We start from the raw sequence: 25,138 nt of genomic DNA on the forward strand, positions 1-25,138 counted from the left end.
GCACTTCTGGAGATGTGTTCCCTCTTCACATTAAAGATAGCTTCTATTGTCACTTGTGGCTACCATAATGTTGAATGGAATCAATTCAGAACAAATCTAACCAGCTCACACTATCCATATGCACTTAGGCAGCAATGTCATATACTTCCACATGGCCCATTGCATCCACCATTTTGCCATTACCAACAACTAAGGGATCAACTGCAAAGGACTATATAGGAGCAGCAGATAAAAATAAGACACTGATCTGGTGAAGTTACAACACAGGACCACATGCATGGTAAACAGCAGATCATCATATTATAAACAGAACTAAGCATTTTCCAAAAAGTGGTTTGAATTGAAATGTCTAAAATCCTGCTACATTCCAGTTGTGAATGATGGTGGGCAATGAAACAAAATAACTGTAGGAAGATGATGTCTCAATGTAAAAGACAACCATCTTCAGCCAGAATGCTTGGCCTTCTTGTGAGATTCTCAACATCATGAATGCCAGTCTTGAGATAACTGAATTCACTCCATATGATTTTTGAGGAACAACAGAGCACACTGGATACAGGAGAGGCAATGAGTCACAGCAATCCCAAATTCAGTATGTAATGGCTGTTTCTTTTTATTTTGTACTTTGTAAAACTGTGGACTGACATAAACAGGAATGTTTTGAGTTCAGAGATTTACAATGATGGCAACAATGTTTTGATAACAAGGAGTTTGATACCTTTTATGAAGCTGTTTATGTTCCAGCTGTGGGTTCCAGCAAAATGCAGATGAACGGAAGCCAAGAGGTTGTTTACAAGTGAAGCTGATTGATTGGTGGACTGGGGACCAATTATCAATGACAAAGGTCCTCAGCATGCCAATAATAAGGCAATTATGAAATAACACCACCGAGGCCGATATCCTGTCACCAAGTCCCCCTTTATTTACACATGGAGAGTCCTTGACACTGGTCCATCTCCCTCAGAGCCAGCTCTCAGAGTGAGCAGAATGTCTGACACTCCTGTTTATATCTGTCAGCCAGGAAGGACCAGATTGTCAGCCCCAATCAGGGAACTCATATTCTATGAGGCCCATCTAGCTGACCTTGTTACAATCACGACAGATTAGTTGTCAGGTAATAAAATAGCTTGGGCTGTGAACCAGATAAAGAGACGTTAGTCAGACCAGAAGAGAAACAAGTAGGTCTGAAGTAATTTATAACTCCTTTTCGGTTCTCTGCAGTAAAGCCACTTTTATACCTAAGAAAAGCAGTTTTCTTTCCTTCAGAAACTGCAACATTGAATTGAAAATGTCAGAGACTTTTCATAAGTGTGCCTCTTGTGAAAGCATTTGGTGAAAGGAAAGTTGAGGAGAAACCTTCTAATCAACAAGAATCAACCAATCAGAGCTTGTGAACAAAGATTATGGAATCTTTTTCAGTTTTTCCTGCACCAGTGCATTCTTTTTCCTGTTCATGCTTGTCTATCTGTGTGTGTGTGTGTAATGAGTTTATAAGGGATTTCAATTTTAATTTGTCGAGTTACTTAATTTCATTGTTTACCTGTTGCTAGGATCCTGGAATAAATAGTGATTTTTGTTTAATACAAAAACTGATCCATGTTTCTATTGACTCTGGATCTGAAAATCAGGTAGTTTGCTTTCTTTTAAAATCTTCAACTTTTGTGATGACTCCGGAATTGCGGGGCTTGATTTCACGTGCACTGCTGAGTGAGTTGTGACAAGTATGATGACAGGTGTTCTAGCCTGCAGCTTCAACACTGGTAATATGGGACTATAGAAAAACTGGTAATGTGGAAATGTATGCAGCCATATTCTGTCCAAAAAGAAATAATACAATTTTCATCGAAACGATAGGAATTGGTGGAATACTCTCCACTGATTGGAATCATTCCTAGCACAACAGAATAAACTTGTACGTGTTGTGGTTCAGTCATCTCAGTCCTAGGTCATGGCTGGAGGAGATCATCAAGGCAGTGTTCTTGGCTTGCCTTTCACATCATCAACTACATTCCTTTCATCATAGGATAAGAAATGGACATGTTTTAGAAAGATTCCATGATGCTTAAGATAATGAGCCCACATGCAGCAAGATCGGGGCAATTAAATGGAGGAATAGTTTTCAACAAGTATCCCCATCTTCAATTGTGGGGGAGTCCAACACGTCTGTGCAAAAGCCAAGGCTGAAGCATTTGTAACAATCTTCAGTCAGAAGTGCCAAGTGCTTGATTTATCTCGTCTTTCTCTTGAGGTCCCCAGCATCATAGATGCCTGTTTTCAGCCAACTTAATTCAAATGAAGACACTGGATCCTGCAAAGGGTTTGCGCCCTGACAACATCCTGATAATAGAACAAAGAACAAAGAACATTACAGCACAGAAACAGGTCCTTCAGCCCTCCAAGCCTGCACTGATCTATATCCTCTATCTAAATCTGCCATCTATTTTCTAAGGATCTGAATCCCTTTGCTCCTGTCCATTCATGTATCTGTCTAGATTCATCTTAAGTGACATTATTGTTCCAGCCCGCTCATCCTGGGTTTGGATTTTATTACAAGGAGAGGTGAGTATATTAGGCCTGTACCTATTAGAGATCAGAAGAATAAGAGGTGACCTAATTTAAATGCATACATTTCTTAAACACAAAGAGAAAGTGCTGGAGAAACTCAGCAGGTCTGGTAGCATCTGGAGAGAGGTAGTACAGAGTTAACATTTCATTACTCAACTCAAAATGTTTATTCTAGTTCTCCAGCATCTGCGGTTCTCCATTTTATATCAAATTCTTAGATGGCTTGACAAGGTAGATGTGGAGAGGTTGTTTCCCTTTGTAGGAGAGTTTTGGACTAGAGGACATCATCTGAGAACAATGGATCACACACTTAAGACGGAGATGAAACAGAATTTATTTCCCTCAGGGAGTGGTGAATCTGCAGAATTAAATATAGAGGATTGTCAAGGTTGGGTCATTAAATGTCTTCAAGACCAAAAGAGACAGATTTTTATACAATGGTTATGGGAAAGAGACAGGAAAGTGGAGGTGGGGAGAGCTGATCTCATTGAATGGCAAAGTGGACTTGATGAGCCAAATGGCATTCTTCTGCTCCTATGTCTACTTGAGACTTCTCATGGTCTTAAGTAGTACATAGTTAGCAATAGCCTGCCAACTGGTGCTTAGACTAAGTTCCACCAGGGCTGCTCAGCTCCTAACCTAACTACCACCTTAGTCTAAACATGGGAATGTGAAGGAATGTGAAATTGACTGACTTTGACATCAACGTAACTTCTGACACAATGTGGAAGAGTTCAAGAAAAACCTGAGTCAACATGAATGAAGGAGTTAGCACAAAGGAAAATAATTGCGGTTGCTGGAGGCCAATCATTTTAGCCCCATGATAATGTTGGAGGAGATCCACAGGGAAGTGCTCTTGGCTCAATCATCTTCAGCTGCTTCATCACGTGTGGAGATGGTAGTATCATGGCAGTGTCAGTTGACTAGAAATCCAGAAACTCAGGCTAATATTCAACGGGGGTTCCAATCCTATCAGGATAGCTGATGAACCCTAAACTCAACTAACCATATGGAAAAAAAAATACTTGTCTCAGTAATAATCACCATGACAATTGTTGGTTGCTGTAAGAAACCTCGTTGGTTCACTAATGTCTTTGAAGAAAGAACATCTTCTATCCTTACCTGGCCTGACTTACACGTGATTGTTAACTGCCCCAATAAACTGCATATCAAGAATCAACACAGTGTGGAAGCAGACCATTCAGCCCATCAAAATCACACCAACACTCCAAAGAGCATCACACCCAGAACCACTCACCTACTCTACAACTCTCCATTTCCCATGCCAATCCACATAGCCTGCACATTGAGTCATAGAGTCATAGAGATGTACAGCATGGAAACAGACCCTTCGGTTCAACCCATCCATGCCAACCAGATATCCCAACTCAATCTAGTCCCACCTGCCAGCACCCGGCCAATATTCCTCCAAACCCTTCCTATTCATATACCCATCCAAATGCCTCTTAAGGATGTGCAGGTCAGGTGAATTGGCCATCCTAAATTGCCCGTAGTGTAGGTAAGGGGTAGATGTAGGGGTATGGGTGGGTTGCGCTTTGGTAGGGCGGTGTGGACTTGTTGGGCCGAAGGGCCTGTTTCCACACTGTAAGTAATCTAATCTAGTAATCTAATCTAATCTAAAAAAAATGTTGCAATTGTACCAGCCTCTACCACATTCTCTGGCAGCTCATTCTATACACATACCACCCTCTGCTTGAAAAAAGTTGCCCCATAGGTCTCTTTTATATCTTTCCCCTCTCACCCTAAACCTATGCCCTCTAGTTCTGGACTCCCCACCCCAGGGAAAGACTTTGTCTATGTATCTTATCCATGCCCCTCATAATTTTGTAAACCTCTATAAGGTCACCCCTCAGCCTCGACGCTCCAGAGAAAATAGTTCCAGCCTGTTTAGCCTCTCCCTGTAGCTCAAATCCTCCAACCCTGGCAACAACCTTGTGAATCATTTCTGAACCCTTTCAAGTTTCACAACATCTTTCCGATAGGAAGGAGACGAGATTTGCACGCAATATTCCAACAGTGGCCTAACCAATGTCCTGTACAGCCACAACATGACCTCCCAACTCCTGTACTCAATACTCTGACCAATAAAGGAAAGCATACCAAATGCCTTCTTCACTGTCCTATCTTCCTGCGACTCCACTTTCAAGCAGTTATGAACCTGCACTCCAAGATCACTTTGTTCAGCAACACTCCCGAAGACCTTACCATTAAGTGTATAAGTCCTGCTAAGATTTGCTTTCCCAAAATGCAGCACCTCGCACTTATCTGAATTAAACTCCATCTGCCACTTCTCAGCCCATTGGCCCATCTGGTCCAGATCCTGTTGTAATCTGAGGTAACCCTCTTCGCTGTCCACTACACCTCCAATTTTGGTGTCATCTGCAAACTTACTAACTGTACCTCTTATGGTCGCATCCAAATCATTTATGTAAATGACATGGGAGGAAACCATGCAAACTCCACACAGACAGTTGCCTGAGACTGGAATCAAACCCAGGTACCTGGTGCTGTGAGGCAGCAATGCTAACACTGAGCCACCATGCCACAAATGTTCAAATGTTATTAGAGCAGTGCTGCTACTACAGCAGTGAATCTTAGAAAGCTTCTCAAATTAAGTCAGGTGAGTAGAATTTAAAACCAAAAAGTAGCATTATATTGTTGGGGGTATACTATAGGTCCCCAACAGTCCGAGAGAAATAGAAGAGCAAGTATGTAGGCAAATTTCAAGGAAATGTAAAAATAATCGTAGGGAATGTCAACTTCCCCAACATTAATTGGGGTAGTCATTGTGTGAAAAGTTTGGAGGGAGCAAAATTCTTAAAATATTTTCAGGTCAACTTTTAAAGCCAGCACGCAGAAGGCCCCACAAGAGAAGGGGTAGTTTAGGTACTAAACTTTAGGTACAAAACTGAGCACATAGTCGAGACAATCAGTGGTGGAGTATATGCAGACAGCAATCATTACTCCCATTAGCTTCAAGATTGCTATGGAAAAGGACAATGATGTGCCTGAAATCAAAGTTCTCAGTGGGGATGCCTGATTTCGAATAGATTAAATATGAATCGGCCAGCATTGACTAGGATCGATACTGACATGCAAACTTGTCTCAGAACAGTGGGATGCATTACAGGACCAATATATTCCAATAATGGAAAAGGGTGAAACTATCAAATCTTGTGAACTCTAGATACCAAGTGATAAACAGCATTAGATTAAGGGAAAAGAGAAATTTATGGCAGAAACTGAAGGCTCAAAGCAGCAGAATCCCTAGAAGAGTACAGAAAGTACAAGAATGTTATGGACTAGATCAAACCCCTTCAACACATATCAAGGAGATAGTCTGGACCCTAATGTTTATCTTATTTTGTGCCAAATGCATGACTCTGTTTTCCAAATGTAATTTAATTGGTCAATTTAATAGGTTTTAAGCAAACCAAACAAGAGCTGTAAAAAACACTACATCAGACAAACAAGCAGAAAACTTGCTACCAAGATACATGAACATCAACTAGCCACCAAAAGACACAACATCTTTCCGATAGGAAGGAGACGAGATTTGCACGCAATATTCCAACAGTGGCCTAACCAATGTCCTGTACAGCCACAACATGACCTCCCAACTCCTGTACTCAATACTCTGACCAATAAAGGAAATTGGGGTAGTCATTGTGTTTCCTTACATACTATCACGTGTTTCCTTACATACAAACAAAGAGGAACACCATTTATGACTGGGACAATACCTATAGCGAAACAAAGACACGCTTGAGAACTCTTAGAGGCAAGTATTCTAACCAGAACTCCATCAATAAACACATTGATTTTGACGCCTTCCACCTTCCCTTTTAAAAAAAACTAGAAATGACATCATCCACCTTTAGAATCCAAGACCGATAAATAAAGAGGCGGGACATACCACCAGTGTTTCAGCTGAGTCTCTCACTGATGATGTTACCTAGTCATGGTCACAAAATGTCTGAAAACAAACCTTCCAGCTCAGCGAGCTAACTTACATCCATATTATCAACCTGAGCTTCAAATCTTCTCAAAAATCACTAACAATTTCATCATTTAAGCAACATTTAGAGGGGTACACAGATGTATATGGACCAAACGCAGGCAAATGGGGCTAGTTTTTAAATTGTGAAATCTGGGCGGCATAGAAGGTTGGGCTGAAGGGCCTGTTTCCATGCTGCAGAAAGACCTGTATGACTCTATGATGCTAAGTCTCATTGCAACAGTCCATGAACATAATATAAGAACATAAGAACCTTGAAGCAGAAGGAGACAATTCAGTCCTTTGAGCCCGCTCTGTATTTAATACCTTTGTGGATGATCTTATCTGAGCCTCAACTCCACTTTCCTACCTGCTCTCCTTCACCCTTTAATCCATCACTGATTAAAAATTTAACTCCTCTTAAATTTACTCAATGTCTCAGCATCCACCATACACTGGGTAGTGAATCCCAGGCATTCATGCCCCTTTGATAGAATTAGAGTCATAGTTATACATTAACGGAAACAGACCCTTTGTCCAACTCAATCACACCGACCAGATATCCTAAACTGACCTCATCCCATTTGCCAGCATTTGGCTCATGTACTCATAAACCCTTCTTATTCACATATCCATCCAGAGGATGGTGCATGTATGGAATGAGCTGCCAGAGGAAGTGGTGGAGGCTGGTACAATTACAACATTTAAAAAACATCTGGATGGGTACATAAATAGGAAGGGTTTAAGAGGGCTATGGGCCAAGTGCTGGCAAATGGGACTAGATTAATTTAGGATGTCTGGTTGGCATGGATGTGTTGGAACAAATGTTTCCATGCTGTACATCTCTATGACTGTGTGCCTTTTGAATGTTGTAATTGTACCCACCTCCACCACCTGCTCTGGCAGCTCATTCCATACATGCACCACCCTCTGCATAAAAACATTGCCCCTCAGATCCCTCTTAAATCTTTCCCCCTCATCTTAAACCTATACCGTCTAGCTTTGGACTCTCCTACCCTGAGAAAAAGACCTTGTCTATTTACCCTATCCATGCCCCTCATAATTATATAAACCTCTATAAGGTTACCCTTCAGTCCAATGCTCCAGAGAAAATAGCCCCAGCCTATTCAGCCTCTCCCTTAGCTCAAACCCTCCAACCCTGGCAACATCCTTGTCAATCTTTTCTGAACTCTTTCAAGTTTCACAACATCCTTCCTATAGCAAGGAGACCAGAATTGAACCTGGTATTCCAAAATGGCCTAACCAATGTCTATACAGCTGCAATACAATGTCCCAACTCCTATACTTGAGGCACTGACCAATAAAGGCAAGCATACCAAACGCCTTCTTCACTATCCTATCTACCTGTGACTCCACTTTCAAGGAACAATGCACCTGCACACCTAGGTCTCTTTGGTTGGCAACCATCTCCAGGGCTCTACCATTATGTGTATAAGTCCTTTTTTGATTTGCCTTACCAAAATGCAACACCTCACATTTATTTAAATTAAACTCTATCTGCCCCTCCTCAGCCCATTAGCCCATCTGATCAAGATCCCATTGTACTCCGATGTAACATTCTTCACTGTCTAATACATCACCAATTTTGGTGTCATCTGCAAACTTACTGACCATGTCCTCTTATATTCAAATCATTTATATAAATTATGAAAAGCAATGGATCCAGTACCAATCCTGTGGTACACCACTGGCCACAGGCCTCCAGTCTGAACAACAACCCTCTACTATCACCCTCTGTTTTCTACATTCAAGCTAATTGGATATAAAATTGGCTTGAAAGTAGAACTACAGGATAGAAAAGGGCCATCGCATCCACACCAGTCAAAAACATAAGAACATAAGAAAAAGGAGCAGGAGTGGGCCATCTGGCCCTTCGAGCCTGCTCCACCATTCAATGAGATCATGGCTGATCTTTTTGTGGCCTTAACTCCACCTACCCGTCCTCTCTCCACAACCCTTAATTTCAATACTGTTCAAAAAAAGTATCTATCTCTGTTTTATTGAGGAAGCCTCAAATACTTCACTGGGCAGGGAATTCCACAAATTCACAACTCTTTGGGTGAAGAAGTTCCTCCTCAGTTCAGTCCTAAATCTGCTCCCCTTAATTTTGAGGTTATGCCCTCTCATCCTAGTTTCACCTGCCAATAGAGACATCCTCTATCTTATCTATTCCCTTCATAATTTTTATATATTTCTATAAGATCACCCCTCATTTCCTAAATTCCAATGAATATAATCCCAGTCTGCTCAGTCTCTCCTCCTAAGCGAACCCTCTCAACTCTGGAATCAACCTAGTGAACCTCCTCCGTACCCTGTCTAGTGTTAGTACATCTTTTCTCAAATAAGGAGACCAAAACTGCACGCAGTACTCTGTACCCTATACAGCTGCAACACAACCTACCTACTTTTAAACTCAATCCCTTTAGCAAAAAAGGACAAAATTCCATTTGCCTCTTTAAATACCTGTTGCACCTGCAGACCAAACTTCTGTGATTCATAGACAAGGTCCCTCTGCACAGCAGCACGCTGTAACATTTTTTTACCTTTCAAACACTAGTCCTTTTTAGTGTTATTCCTAACAAAATGGATGACTCCACATTTATTGATCTTGTACTCCTCAACCACCTATCTATTCTAATCCCATTTTCCAGCCCATAGTCTTGTATGCCTTGGCATGGAAGTGCACATCTAAGTATTTCTTAAATGTTCTGAGGGTTTCTGCCTTTACCATCCTGGCAGGCAGTGAGTTCCAGATTCCCATCGCTATCTGGGTGAGAAAGATTTTCTTCTGATCTCACATTCTGCCCTTCACCTTAATTCTAAGCCTTGCTGTCAACAATGCCTGCATCAAGGGGAAAAGTTTCTTCCTATCTACCCTGTCAATGCCCTTCATAATTATACACATTCTAATCATGCACCCTCTCAAACTCATCTGCTCTGAGGAAAATAACCCCAAGCCTGTTAAATCTCTCTATAAAACAGAAACTCTTCAGTCCAGGAAACATTCTGGTAAATCTCCTCTGCATCCTCTCCAGTGCATGAACACACGTGGATGAACTTCAAAAATTGTACATCCCTGTCGGATGTGAGAGTGAAACAGGGTAAGTGGCCCAACCACGCCGAACAAGGAAAATCGGAGACAGTGTTAAAGCCAAAGAGGAGGTAAATAAATCTACCAGGAAAAGCAGCAAACCTGAGATTGGTGAAGACAAATGTAGGTTCCCTTGCAGTGAGGATCAGGTGAATTCATAATGGACAACAAAGAAATGGCAGACCAGTTGAACAAATACTTTGGATCTGTCCTTACTAATGAGGACACAAATAATCTTTCGGAAATGCTAGAGGTCAAGCATGAAGGAGGAACTGAAGGAAATCCTGATTGGGGAAATTGATGGGATTAAAATCCAATCCAGGCCCTGATGCTCTGCACCTCAGAATACTTAAGGAAGTGGCCGGAGAAATAGCGGACATATTGGTGATCATTTTTCAGTTTCTGTAGACTATGGAAGAGTTCCAATGGACTGGATGATAGTTAATGTAACTCCACTCTTTAAAACAGAAGGGAGAGAAAGCAAGGCATTATAGGCCAGTTAGCCTGACATTGCTGGTGGGGGAAAATGCTGGAGTCAATATTACAGACAGAATAATTTAGCATTTGGAAAGCAGTAACAGAATTGGTCCAAGTCAGCATGGATTCACTAAAGGGAAATCATCCTTGTCAAACTTTCTGGGAGTTTTTGAGGATGTGGCTAGTACAGTTGTGTATCTGAACTTTCAAAAGGCTTTTGACAAGAAATTTCCACACAAGAAATTTGAAAGGAAAATTAAAGTTCATGGCATTGGAGGTAATGTGGCAGTAAAATAGGGTTCAGTGATGGGACCCCAACTGTTCACAATATACATTAATGATTTGGATGAAGGAATTGAATGCAATATCTTCAAATTTGCAGATGACACTAAGCTGGGTGGCAGTGTGTGCTGTGAGAAGGATGCTAAGAGGCTACAGGGTGATTTAGACAGGCTGGCTGAGTGGGCAAATACTTGGCAAGTGCAATTTAATGTGGATCAATTTGAGGTTATCCACTTTGATCACAAAAACAAGAAGGCAGATTATTATTTGAATGGTGGCAGTTTAGAAAAAGGTGAGGTGCAATGAGATCTGGGTGTCATGGTGGAACAGTCACTGAGGGTTGGCATATAGGTGCAGCAGGTGGTAAGGAAAACTAATGGCATGCTGGCCTTCAAAGCTTCATAGCAAGAGGATTTGAGTGTAGGATTAAATATGTCTTACCACAGATATACAGGACCTTGGTGAGGCCACACCTTGAGTGTTGTGTGCAGTTTTGGTCTCCTAGTCCGACAAGGGACACTCTTGCTACTGAGGGAGTCCAGTGAAGGTTCACCAGACTGATTCCCGGGATGACAGGGCTGACATATGAGAAAAGACTGGATCGACTTGGCTTGTGCTCTCTGGAATTTATTAGAATGAGGTGGGAGATTTCATAGAAACATATAAAATCATGATGGGATTGGACAGGCTAGGTGTAGGAAGAATGTTCCCGATGTTGGGGAAGTCCAGAACTAGAGGTCACAGTCTAAGAATAAGGGGTAGACCATTTAGGACTGAGATGAGGAAGAATGTTTTTCGCTCAGAGTTGTGAACCTGTAGAATTCTCTGCCACAGAAAGCTGTTGGGGCCAGTTCATTAGGTATATTCAAGAGGGACCTGGACGTGGCCCTTGGGGCTAAAAGGATCCGGGGTACGGGGAGAAAGCGGGAATGGGATACTGAAAATGCATGATCAGCCATGATCATGTTGAGCAGTGGTGCAGGCTTGAAGGGCCAAATGGCTTACTCCTGCAACTATTTTCTATGTTTATGTAATTCTTCAGATGTGGTCTGACCAAGGCCCTGTATAACTTCAGTAAGACATTGCTACTTTTGAATTCAAATCCTCTTGCAATGAAAGCTCATATACCCTTCTCAATTGCTTGCTGCACCTGCCTGTCAACTTTCAATGATTGGTATACAAGGGGGCCCAGATCCCTTTGTACATCCACATTTCCCAAGATAGCATCACTTAAGCAGTGTACTTCCTTTCTGTTTTTCACACTGAAGTGTATAACTTCACAGTTAGCCATGCTATACTGCATATACCGTGATTTTGCCCACTCTCAAACTTGCAGTTTTGTATCATCAGCAAACCTGGTAATGTTGTATTTGGTTCCCTCATTCAGGTCATTCAGATATATCACTGAATAGCTGAAGTTTAAGTGTTGATTCTTGTGGTAACCCTTTCGGGATGGCCTGCCACTCAGAGAAAGATGCATATGTTCCCATTCTCTGTTTCCTGTCTATCAACTAATTCTCGATCAATGGGAGTATACTACTCCCTATCCTCTGAACCTTTTTTTGCCCACTAATCTTTTATTAGCAGTTAGTAAAGAAGTAAAGAGCAGGAAGATTCAAGTGCAGGAGCAAGGATATCTTCTTGTATCCATGCAGGGCCTTGGTGAGACCATGTTTGCAATGTTGTGTGCAGTTTTGGTCTCCTTATGTGAGGAAGGACATGCTTGCTATGGAGGGAACACAGTGAGGTTTAGCAGACTGATTCCTGGGGTGGCAGGACGAATGTATGAGGAGAGGTTGAATTGATTAGGATTATATTCACTGAACTTAAGAAGAATGGGGAGGAATCTCATTGAAACCTATAATTTTCTACCAGGATTAAACACAACAAATGCAGGAGAGGAGGTTCCTTATAATGCGGCAATCTAGAACCAGGAGTCACAGACTAAAGATACAGGGTGTACCACTTAGGACTGAGATGAGGAGAAATATTTGCACCCATAGTGGTTACCCTGTGGAATTCACTGCCAGGGAAATCAGTCAAGGGCAAAACATTGTATGATTTCCAGAAAAAGTTGGAATTAGCAATTGGGGCTGAAGGGATCAAAGGATATTGGGGGAAAGCAGGATTAGGCTATTAGTTGGACGTCAGCCAAGATCATAATGAATGGTGGAGCAGGTCCGAAGGGCAGAATGACCTACTCCTGCTCCTGGGTTCTATGTATATATGTGGTATTACATTTGCCTTCCCTTTTGTCCTCACTTCCTGAAATTTCAGCTAATATTTTGTGCTTTATGCACAAAAGCTCCCAAATCTCTTTATGATATGCTGTAGCTTTCTGAAGTGGTAGATGGAGTTTAATTCAGATAAATGCGAGGTGCTGCATTTTGGGAAAGCAAATCTTAGCAGGACTTATACACTTAATGAGGTAAAAACAATGACTGCAGATGCTGGAAACCAGATTCTGGATTAGTGGTGCTGGAAGAGCACAGCAGTTCAGGCAGCATATACACTTAATGGTAAGGTCCGAGGGATTGTTGCTGAACAAAAAGGCCTTGGAATGCAGGTTCATAGCTCCTTGAAAGTGGAATCGCAGGTAGATAGGATAGTGAAGAAGGCGTTTGGTATGCTTTCCTTTATTGGTAAGAGTATTGAGTACAGGAGTTGAGAGGCCATGTTGCGGCTGTACAGGACATTGGTTAGGCCAATGTTGGAATATTGCATACAATTCTGGTCTCCTTCCTATTGGAAAGATGTTGTGAAACTTGAAAGAGTTCAGAAAAGATTTACAAGGATGTTGCCAGGGTTGGAGGATCTGAGCTACAGGGAGAGGCTGAACAGGCTGGGGCTGTTTTCCCTGGAGCATCGGAGGCTGAGGGGTGACCTTATAGAGGTTTACAAAATTATGAGAGGCATGGATAGGATAAATAGACAAGGTCTTCTCCCTGGGGTGGGGGAGTCCAGAACTAGAGGGCATAGGTTTAGGGTGAGAGGGTAAAGATATAAAGAGACCTAAGGGGCAACTTTTTCACGCAGAGGGTGGTACATGTATGGAATGAGCTGCCAGAGGATGTGGTGGAGACTGGTACAATTGCAACATTTAAGAGACTTTTGGATGGGTATATGAATAGGAAGGGTTTGGAGGGATATGGGCCGGGTGCTGGCAGGTGGGACTAGATTGGGTTGGGATATCTGGTCGGCATGGACGGGTTGGACCGAAGGGTCTGTTTCCATGCTGTACATCTCTATGACTCTGACTCTAAGTAACATTAAACTCTTTTATTCTTCCTGCCAAAGTGCAATATGTCACATAGAGTCATAGAGTCATTGAGATGTATAGCAAGGAAACAGACATTTCAGTCCAACACGTCCATGCCGTCCAAATATCCTAAACTAATCTCGTCCCATTTGCCAGCACTTGATCCATATCCCTCTAAACCTTTCCTTTTCATGTACCTATCCAGGTGCCTTTTAAATGCTGCAATTGTACTAGCCATCAAAAAGTGTGGTGCTGGAAAAGCACAGGCAGTCAGGCAGCATCTGATGAGCTGGACAGTCGATATTTCGAGCATAAGCCCTTCACCAGGAATGTGGGGGAGGCCCAAGGAGGCTGATAGAGAAATGGGAGGTGGGTAGGGCTGGGGGAAAGGTAGCGGGGAATGTATTAGGTAGGTGAAGGTGGGGCTGATAGTGATAGGTTAGAGTGGAGGGTGGAGTGGATAGGTGGGAAAGAAGATGGACAGGTAGGACAGTTCAAGTGGGTGGTGTCGAGTTGAAGGGATCTGGGATAAGATGGGGGATGGGAAATGAAGAAACTGGTGAAATCAACATTGATCCTGTGTGTTTGGAGGGTCCCAAGGCGGAAGATGAGGCGTTCTTCTTCCAGGCGTAGGGTGGCTGGAATCATGCATGTCCTTGGTGGAGTGGGAGGGGGAGTTGAACTGTGCGGCCACAGGGCAGTGGGGTTGTTTAGTGCATTTTTCCCAGAGATGTTCTCTGAAACATTTTGCAAGGGTTGGCATCCTGTCTCCCCAATGTAGAGGAGGCCACATCGGAAGCATTGGACACAGTAGATATCGTGTGTGGAGGCTCAGGAAAATCTCTGCCGGATGTGAAAGGATCCTTTGGGGCCTTGGATGGAGGTAAGTGCAGATTTTACACCTCTTGCAGTGGCAAGAGAAGGTGTCGGGAGTGGAGAGTGGGTTGGTGGGGAGCATTGACCGAACAATGGAGTCACGGAGAGAATGGTCTCTGCGGAAGGCATATAGGAGAGGGGAGGGAAATATATCTCTGGTGGTGGGGTCTTTTGTCAGTGAGGAAATGGTGGAGGGTGATGCGTTGTATCTGGAGGTTAGTGGGTGGTATGCTCGAATCGTCAACTCTCCTGTTCCTCAGGTAGAGTCAGAGAGTCATTGAAATGCACACCACGGAAACAGACTCTTTGGTCTAACTCGTCCATGCTGACCAGCTATCTCAACCCAGTCCCACCTGCCAGCACCCAACCCATATCCCTCCAAACCCTTCCTATTCATATACCCATCCAAATGCCTTTTAAATGTTGCAATTGTACTAGCCTCCACCACTTCCTCTGGCAGCTCATTCCATACATGTACTACCCTCTAAGTGAAAACGATGCCTCTTAGGTCTCTTTTATATTTTTCCCCTCTCACCCTAAACCTATGCCCCCACCCCTCCTTGCCTATTTACCCTATCTATGTTCCTCATGATTTTATAAACCTCTGTAAGGTTACCCCTCAGACTCCGACGTTCCAGGGAAAACAGCCCCAGCCTATTCAACCTCTCCCCGTAGCTCAAATCCTCCAACCCTGGAAACATCCTTGTAAATTTTTTCTGAACCCTTTCAGGTTTCACAACATCCTACTGATAGGAAGGAGACCAGAATTGTGTGCAATATTCCAAACGTGGCCTGATCAATGTCCTGTACAGCCGCAACATGACCTCCCAACACCTGTACTCAATACTCTGACCAATAAAGGAAAGTATACCAAATGCCTTCTTCACTATCCTGTCTACCTGCGCCTCTGCTTTCAAGGAGCTATGAACCTGCACTCCAAGGTCTCTTTGTTCAGCAACATGCCCGAGGACCTTACCATTAAGTGTATAAGTCCTGCTAAGATTTGTTTTCCCCAAATGCAGCATCTTGCATTTATCTAAATTCAACTCCTCAGCCCATTGGCCCATCTGATCAACACCCTATTATAATCGGAGGTAACTTTTATCGCTGTCCACTACACCTCCAATTTTGGTGTCATCTGCAAACTTACTAACTATACCTCTTATTCTCACATCCAAATTATTTATATAAATGATGAAAAGTAGTGGAGCCTGCACCTATCCTTGTGGCGCTCCACTGGTCACAAGCCTCCAGTCTGAAAAAACAGTCTCCACAATACCCTCTGTGCAGTTGAGCCAGTTCTGCATCCAAATGGCTCGTTCTCCCTGTATTCCATGAGATCTAACTTTACTAACCAGTCTCCCATGTGGAACCTTGAATGCTAGGAGAAAGTGAGGACTGCAGATGCTGGAGATCAGAGCTGAAAAATGTGTTGCTGGAAAAGCGCAGCAGGTCAGGCAGCATTCAAGGAGCAGGAGAATCGACGTTTCGGGCAAAAGCCCTTCTTCAGGAAGGGTTTATGCCCGAAATGTCGAACCTTGAATGCTGCCTGACCGGCTGTGCTTTTCCAGCACCACACCTTTTGACTCTGATCTCCAGCATCTGCAATCTTCACTTTCTCCTAATTGTACCAGCCTCCACCACCTTCTCTGGCAGCTCATTCCATACATTTCCACATTATATTCTATTCACCCAGATTTTGCCTCCTCAATCAACTTGTCTACATCCCACTGCAGACTCTTTGAGTCACCTTCACCACTTGCCTCCCATAGATATTTATGTCATCTACAAACTTGGAAGCAGTACATTCCCTTTCTTCATCAAAGTCATTTGTGTTATAAATAATTATGGCCCAGCTCTGATCCCTACAGCACTTCACTTTTTACAAGTTGCCATCCCGAAAATGCCTCCAATAAATGCTGGCTTTACTTGTCATGATTTGGAGGTACTGGTGTTGGACTAGGATAGACAAAGTTAAAAATCACACAACACCAGGTTACAGTCCAACAGGTTTATTTGGAAGCACTAGCTTTCAGAGTGCTGCTTCTTCATCAGGTGCTTCATCATCAGCAGTGCTGAAGATGTTATCTAGTATGGTGACAAAATGTCTGGAAATGAACCTTCTAGCTCAGCAAGCAAACCTACATCCAGGACCTCAGCCTGAGCTACAAATCTTCTCAAAACATGCTAATAAGATCATAGCTGATCTGATTCTAACCTGTATTCTGCATTCCTGAATATCCCTGATAATCTTTCATCTCCTTACTAATCGACTATATATCTACCCGTGCCTTAAACATATTTGAAGATTCTGCATCCATTGTCTTTTGAGGAAGGGAATTCCAAAGACTCTCAACCACTGAGAAAAAATTGCTTCCTTATCTCTGTCCTAATTGGGCAACCCCTCATTTTTAAACAATGATCCCAAGTTCTAGATTCTCCAACAAGAGGAAATATCATTTCCCCGTCCACCTGGCCAAGTCTTCTCAGGCTCTTCCCTTTCTTTCCTGCACATCAGTTACTTTGGAACATTAAGTCAGTCCTCTGTTTCTATGAGAAAGTGAGGACTGCAGAAGCCGGAGGTCAGAGTCGAGAATGCTGGAATGACACAGCAGGTCAGGCAGCATCCGAGGAGCAGGAGAATCAATGTTTTGGGCATAAGCCCTTCATCAGAAATGGACAAAATTAAAAATCACACAAGACCAGGTTATAACAATTCCTGATGAAGGGCTTATACCCGAAACGTTGATTTTCCTGCTGCCTGTCAGATGCTGCCTGACCTGCTGTGACCTTCCTGCACCACACTCTTGACTCAGTCCTCTGTTTCTGCCATATTATAGTCCAATGCAGTGTCTTAAATGCAGATCACTAACCTTATTTGCCTCACTGTGTGCATTTATAAATATGCAATACAAGCCCATGTTAAACTGCCTCACATATGTCACAACTTCTCCCTTTGTTCCTGAATTATTCTTTATTCTAACAGTCCTTGTCTATCCAAGTTTACTGTGCATCTTAGTATTAAACGTTTCATCTTAGTAGTGATCTCTCTGACAAATTAAATAAGCTGTCAAAGCTCCCAGAAAGTTGACAACTGAAGAATGGCCCTGAGATGTGAAAGCGACTTGTTACATAAGTTTTGGAATTTGAGCTGTAGATGCGTCCATCGTTCCTTCACTTAACAGCACAGCTCCACCTTCCTTATTTTTTCATTTCTTTCCTACTTCCTATATTCCCTTTCCTTTATAATTCCTCCATTCATTCTCTTTTCCTTTTACTTTTCCTTCATCTTATTGTCAAACATTTTCAACTTGGAGTTTACAATACATTACACCATTTTGCCTATCATGTATTTGTTGGCCCAGAAGCTGAAACAAATCCCACTGCCCCCTTTCATTACAATTCATTCCCCCATTTTTCCTCTCCCCAATACTCACCCAAATACACTCCAAATTATTCAAAACTACTTGTGCACTAGACTAAGATCGCTTTTGATTTAATTTGATTTATTATTGTCACATGTACTTTGGTAAAGTCTTTGGGTTATTTTGGTATTTCTCAAATTGTTAACAGCAGAGATTGTTGGTTCTGTGTACTATTGGTAGAAACTCCTAGGGTGGGTGTGGTGGGGATCAAGTTGCCAGGTGTTGGTGTCTTGGTTTTCTGTTTTCACATCTATGAAAATTAGAGATCCAAGACAAAAGCATTAGGGGCTAACTTTTGTCATTGATTTGTGTTATGGTAACTAGGCCTCTGAAACATAGCAACGTCAGAACAAGGAACAGGAGTAGGCCATCTGGCTCTTCAAGCCTGTCCACCATTCAATAAGATCATGGCTGATCTTTCTGTGGCCTCAGCTCCACTTACCTGCCCTCTCACCATAACCCTTCATTCCTCAACTGTTCAAAAAATTATCTATTTTAGCTTTAAAATGAGGAAGCCTCAACCACTTCACTGGGCAGGAATTCCATAGATTCTCAACCTTCTGGGTGAAGAAGTTCCTTCCAAATTCATTCCTAAATCTGCTCCCCCTAATTTTGAGGCTATGCCCTCTTGTCCTTGTTTCACCCGCCAGTGGAAACATTCTCTCTTCTTCTATCTTATCTATTCCCTTCGTAATTTTATATGTTTCTATAAGATTCTACCCCACGCCCCCCCCCCCCCCCATTCTTCTAAATTCCAATGAATATAATCCCATTCTACTCAGTCTTTCCTCACTGGAATCAACCTGGTTAACCTCCTTTGCATCCCTTTAATGTCAGTGAGATTGTTTAAAAGATATGGCAAGAAGGCACATTGAATTGAGATTGAAGAAAAAAACAGCTTAAGGGTTTTATTTTCTTCCCTAACTGTGCTCTTAATTCAAACCCAAACCGTGCTGATGTCAGTAGAAGTACCACTCCCTCTCACTTGTGTTTGACTGCTGAAGGTGGAATATCTGGAATGGCTATGATAACATTTGTCAAATTACAACATTACATGGCAGGCATATATCAGCACAACCATAGAGCCATAGAGATGTACAGCCCAGGAACAGACCCTTCGGTCCAACTCGTCTATGCCAACCAGATATCCCAACCCAATCTAGTCCCCCTGCCAGCACTGACCCATATCCCTCCAAACCCTTCCTATTCATATACCCATCCAGATGCCTTTTAAATGTTGCAATTGTACTAGCCTCCACCACTTCTTCTGGCAGCCCATTCCATACACGTACCACCTTCTGTGTGAAAAACTTGCCCCTTAGGTCTCTTTTATATCTTTCCCCTCTCTAAATCTATGCCTTCTAGTTCTGGACTCCCCCACCCCATGGAAAAGACTTTGTCTAGTTATCCTATCCATGCCACTCATGATTTTATAAAACTCTATAAGGTCATTCCTCAGCCTCCGACACTCCAGGGGAAAGCAGCCCCAGCCTATTCAACATCTCCCTGTAGCTCAGATCCTCCAATCCTGGAAACATCTTTTCTGAACCCTTTCAAGTTTCTTTCCGATAGGAAGGAGACCAGAAATGCATACAATATTCTAATAGTGGCCTAACCAATATCTTGTATAGCTGCAACATGACCTCCCGACTCCTGTACTCAATACTCTGACCATTAAAGGAAAGCACACCTTCTTCACTATCCTATCCACCTGCGACTCTACTTTCAAGGTGCTATGAACCTGCACTCCAAGGTCTCTTTGTTCAGCAACACTCCCCAGGACCTTACCATCAGGTGTATAAGTTCTGCTAAGATTTGCTTTCCCAAAATGCAGCACCTCACATTTATCTAAATTAAACTTCATCTGCCCATTGGCCCATCTGATCAAGATCCTGCTGTAATCTGAGGTAACCTTCTTCACTGACCACTACAACTCCAATTCTGATGTCATCTGCAAATTTAATAACTATGCTCACATCTAAATCACTTATATAAATGATGAAAAGTAGTGGACCAGCACCAATCCTTGTGGCACTCCACTGGTCACAGGCCTCCAGTCTGAAAAACAACCATCCACCGTCACCCTCTGTCTTCTACCTTTGAGCAATGGAGTTTTGGTAACTGGCAAATACTGGGCAAAGGCTTGATCATTTTAAAAAATTCATTCACAGGATAAAGGTGTTGCTGGTTTGGCCAACATTTATTGCCCAGATGGCAGTTAAGAGTCAATCGCATTGCTGTGGGTCTGGATAAGGACCAGGTAACAATGGCACATTCCCTTCCTAAAGAAAATTAGTGAATCTGATGGGTTTTTCCCGACAATTGACAATGTCGGGAGTCATTAGACTCTAAAGTCCAGATTTATGTTAAAATTGAATTCAAACTCCACCATCTACCATGATGGGATTTGAACCCAGGTCCCCAGAACATCACTCTTGATTAACAGGTTAGAGATAATACCACTAGAACATCATCTCCCCAAGTTCAGTACATATGAGGAATTGAACAGAAATGGCATGATTGAAGATGATGGGAAAATATGATATTGTTTGTGATGAAGATTAATGTGGATTGGTGATTGGTGAGAGAAAGTTAAAATATTAAATTGCATTTAGCAAACGATTTCTTATTCTCAGTTTATATAAAGGTGAATGTTGTATATTAATTCAAAATTACCTGGAGTTCAATCACGGATAAGCTATTGCATAATATCATAAGGGAAAAAGAGCAAGGGAATCCTTTCTTCACCTCAAACCTCTCCACCATTTAATAAAATCATGATTTTTTTGATTTTTGATTTTATTTTCACTGATTTGATGTAAAAACAGAATGTGCTGGACAATCTCAGCAGATGGAGAAACAAAATTAATGTTTCCAGGTGTATAAGACTGCTTAAGAACTGGAGAGAGCTGGAAGAGTGATGGGTTTTAAACTCTACAAAAAGTTGGGGAGGAGCAAGTGGAACAGAAGAGAGGATCAGGGAGAGTTTAGTGGTCAATGGAGGTTAGAGAATAAAAGTGTCACAGAACAAAAAATTAAAGGGAGTGGTTATGGTTGCAGAGAGAAAAAAGATAGGTGTTAATAGTAGAATAAATGTCTGCTGTGCTGAATGCAACACCATGAGAAATCCCCTGGTTTGGGCTGGGGGAGGTAGGGGTGCTGTACACTTAATGGAGGACAGAGTTCTCGTTCTGAAGTTGTTAAACACAATGTTGACTCCAGCAGGCTGAAATGCTACAGCAGAAAATGAAGAGCTGTTCCTTCAACTTGTCCTCAATTTCACTGGAATACTGCAGGTGATGAGAGAAAGAACAATGAACATAAGAGCAAGATGGGATATTAAAATATGGGTACAGTCATGTTTGTGGACTGAACGAGTATTTACAAAGTGTACACCCATTCTGTGTTTTTCTTTCCCGTGTAGAGTAGACCTTGTTGTGAGAAACAAGTATTGTGGACCAGATTAAAAGAAGTAAATATCTGTTTCAACATGGGAAGTAAATCATTGGTGAAGTGTTTAGGGCCTGCACAGTGAGGAGGGGAGAGGTAAAAGGACAGGAACTATACCTCCTTTGATTGCTTTGAAAGGTACTGTGAGAGGGGGATGAGATGTTGGGATAGAGAAATGGACCAGGATATCATGATCAGAATACCATTAGAACACTGATTGTAAGGGAAAGGTGTGTTTGGTGATGACATTATGCTGGAAGTGTTAGGAATAGTGGATGATGATGTAATGAATATACGGCTGTGAGGCAGAAGGTGAGGACAAATGGAACCCTATAGTACTCTAGGGAGGGAGGGGAAGGCTTGAGACCAGAAGTGTGGAGAGTAGGTTGGATATGGTTGATGGCTTTGCCCACAATAGCTGGGTGGGATGAGGTGGGATGGGGGTGAATCTTTGTTTCAGGGAAAAGGAACATGTCAAAAGTACAACTGATGAAGGTAACACAATTCAAAAAAATGTGATGGAAAGAAAAAAACTGGGAGAATGTAATGGAGTTACAGAAGGTAGAGCTTGAGAAAGTGTAGTCACATTAGTTGTGGAAGTTCAGTAGGTTTTAAATGATTATTGGTGGATAGCCTACCACCTTAAATAGAAATAAGGAACTCAAGGAAGGGAAGAGTCAGTCATTGACAGAGGAAGTTGAGACAAGAGCGAAAATTGGAACCAAAGTTGATTATTCTTTTGTTACGACACAGGGTAAACCCTTCTGCTAATTTGAACCAGCCCCAAAGAAAAGCTCACCTTGCTTCGTAATCTGTTAAATTATGAGTAACAAATAACTACAAAAATCCCTCGATATAAAGAAGAAAATTTAACAATTTATTCTTTAACTCTAAGAAACACAAGAACATTAAACACCAACTATTTACACTGTAATCCTCCTTTGTCTGATCGATTTATCTACCTCTTACTCTCCAACAATACACTGATCCAATAAAACCCCAGTTAAGTTTAAATAAAAAAGTTCAAATTTCAAAACCAGCCAGTTGTCACTTTTCCCTTGGTATCTTCATCTGTACTTTCCTGGGTCTTTTCTTTGGTCTTCTGCTTCACAAATTTCATATGAAAAGATACCTTTCAGACAGCGGTTCTGCAGGCTGTCTGTGTTTGTTGGTGCTCTTTGCCACTCTAACTGTTCAAAATACCTAATTTTATATACCCCAAACATCGGACCATCTCATTGCTTTGACATCATCCAAAACAGGGAAATTCAAATTTGATTGGATTTTGGTATCTTGGGGTATGATTTAAACTGATTGGCTGAATTCAAATTTGTTGTGTACCATGGCAACACAGCTCCAGCTATTTGTTTCAAAACCAAATATTACATTTTAAAATTTTTAAGCACACTCTATGCCTCTCTAGGTCTGTGCCAGCATTCACTCTCTCTTAAAGGTACAGTATCCACCTACACCTTCATAACACCTCCACCTTAAAGAAAATATTTAACCATCATAATGAAAAGTTGGCTTCATTTTTTTCTCTATTCCTTAACCACATAATCATGACATACATACAACTTTAATCTAAGTTCATGTTAACCTCTTCCCACATATATATAACATTGAATAGATACCAATCTCATCTATACTTTATCAGTTAAATTCGTGATAACTCATCTGCTATTACATTCTTACGACCCACAACATGTATGATTTGTAAATTAAAAGTCTGTAACGTAAGACTCCAACGAAATAGTCTCATATTCTTACCTTTAAAACATTGCAAGAATGTAAGAGGATTGGAATCCGAATACACAACTGTCTCCGACACATTGTTCGTGACATAAACATTAAAATGTTGTAAGGACGCTACCAAACTTAATAGTTCTTTTTTGATTGTAGAGTATTTTCTCTGGTGGGTGTTGAATTTTTTTGAAAAGTAACCAACTGGCAGTTTGATTCCATCATCATCTTCCTGTAGCAGTACAGCTCTAACTCCTATGTCACTAGCATCAATGTCAACTTTGAAAGGTTTCAAAACGTTTGATGTAGCTAAAACTGGTGCAGTGGCTAATATTGCTTTTAAATTGTCAAATGCATCCTTGCACTGTTCTGTCCACCAAATGTTGTGTTCTTCTTCAGCAAATCTGTTAACAGTGCCATTACGCTGCTAAAGTTTCGGACAAACTTCCGATAGAATCCACTTCCTCCCAAAAATTGAAGCACCTCTTTCTTCAAGATTGGTCATGAATTGCCTCTGGCAATTTGGTAGACACATCCATTGTGGTTGAGAGTGTGGTACTGGAAAAGCATAGCAGACCAGGCAGCATCCGAGCAGCAGGGAAATCGATGTTTCGGGCATAAGCCCTTCATCAGTAATGAGGCTGGAAGCCTTGGGGATAGAGAAATAAATGGGACAGGGGTGGGACTGGGGAAGGTAGCTGAGAGGTGCAATAGGTGGATGGAGGTGGGGGTAATGGAGGTAGGTCAGAGGGGAGGGTAGAGTGGAGAGGTGGGAAGGAAGATGGACAGGTGGGACAGGTCATGAGGGCGGTGCTGGGCTAGAAGGTTGGAACTGGAATAAGGTGAGGGAGGAGAAATAAGGAAACTGGTGAAACACACATTGATGCCTTGGACCATGGCATCAACTCCCCCTCCCACTCCGCCAACAACATGGAGGACCTGGGCCTCCTCCATTGCCATTCTATTACCACCCGACACCTGGAGGAAGAATGCCGCATGGATTTCACCAGTTTCCTCATTTCCCCTTCCCCCAACTCATCCCAGTTCCAACCTTCCAGCTCCAGTGTGAGGCTGTGACTGGGGGCCTGATCTGGGACTTTGTGAGTTTCTGATATCCTGCACACAGATTGAAAGCAAGACCGAGGATTGGTGCCTGGAGTGAAGGAGAAACCAAGGAACAGCGCACAGACCGAAGGTGAGGTTAGGACTGGTGTAGATGGTGCCTGGATTCGGCCTATGGTGGTCTGAAATCCAATACGGCGATGGAGGTTCCCCAACATCTACAGCAACGAGAGCTGAGGAGATCAAGCCGGTGCAGGGAAAGCATGCCAAAGTGGAAGAGATCGTACCCTTGTGGGAGATGCAGTCCCAGCAGGGCTAAGCACGTAAGAAAGACCGCATTGGTTAAACTTTTAGCTTTATTTCTTTATATTTTGACTTTATATTAAGAAGGACTGTAATGTTTAACTTTTAACTTTGTTTTTTTTTACATTATACTTTTAATGTTGTTAGAGTCATAGAGTCATAGAGATGTACAGCATGGAAACAGACCCTTTGGTCCAACCCGGCCATGCCGACCAGATATCCCAACCCAATCTAGTCCCACCTGCCAGAACCTGGCCCATATCCCTCCAAACCATTCCTATTCATATACCCATCCAAATGCCTCTTAAATGTTGCAATTGTACCAGCCTTCACCACATCCTCTGGCAGCTCATTCCATACACGTACCACCCTCTGCGTGAAAAAGTTGCCCCTTAGGTCTCTTTTATATCTTTCCCCTCTCACCCTAAACCTATGCCCTCTAGTTCTGGACTCCCCCACCCCAGGGAAAAGACTTTGTCTATTTATCCTATCCATGCCTCTCATAATTTTGTAAACCTCTATAAGGTCACCCCTCAGCCTCCGAAGTTCCAGGGAAAACAGCCCCA

General features: G+C 42.3%; 1 protein-coding gene and 1 long non-coding RNA gene across 2 annotated transcripts in view; both read right to left on the reverse strand.

Moving 5' to 3' along the window:
- cnih3 (cornichon family AMPA receptor auxiliary protein 3) overlaps positions 1-25,138 on the reverse strand; it is a 129,067-nt gene that overhangs the window by 92,921 nt on the left and 11,008 nt on the right. The window lies entirely within an intron of this gene.
- On the reverse strand, positions 589-24,848 carry LOC140455546 (uncharacterized). The gene is made up of 2 exons (XR_011952915.1): positions 23,235-24,848; positions 589-2,337 (listed from the first exon to the last, which is right to left on the reverse strand). It is a non-coding gene; the product is annotated as an uncharacterized lncRNA (long non-coding RNA).

This window comes from Chiloscyllium punctatum, chromosome 3, assembly GCF_047496795.1.
Source record: "Chiloscyllium punctatum isolate Juve2018m chromosome 3, sChiPun1.3, whole genome shotgun sequence".
Lineage (NCBI taxonomy): Eukaryota > Metazoa > Chordata > Chondrichthyes > Orectolobiformes > Hemiscylliidae > Chiloscyllium > Chiloscyllium punctatum.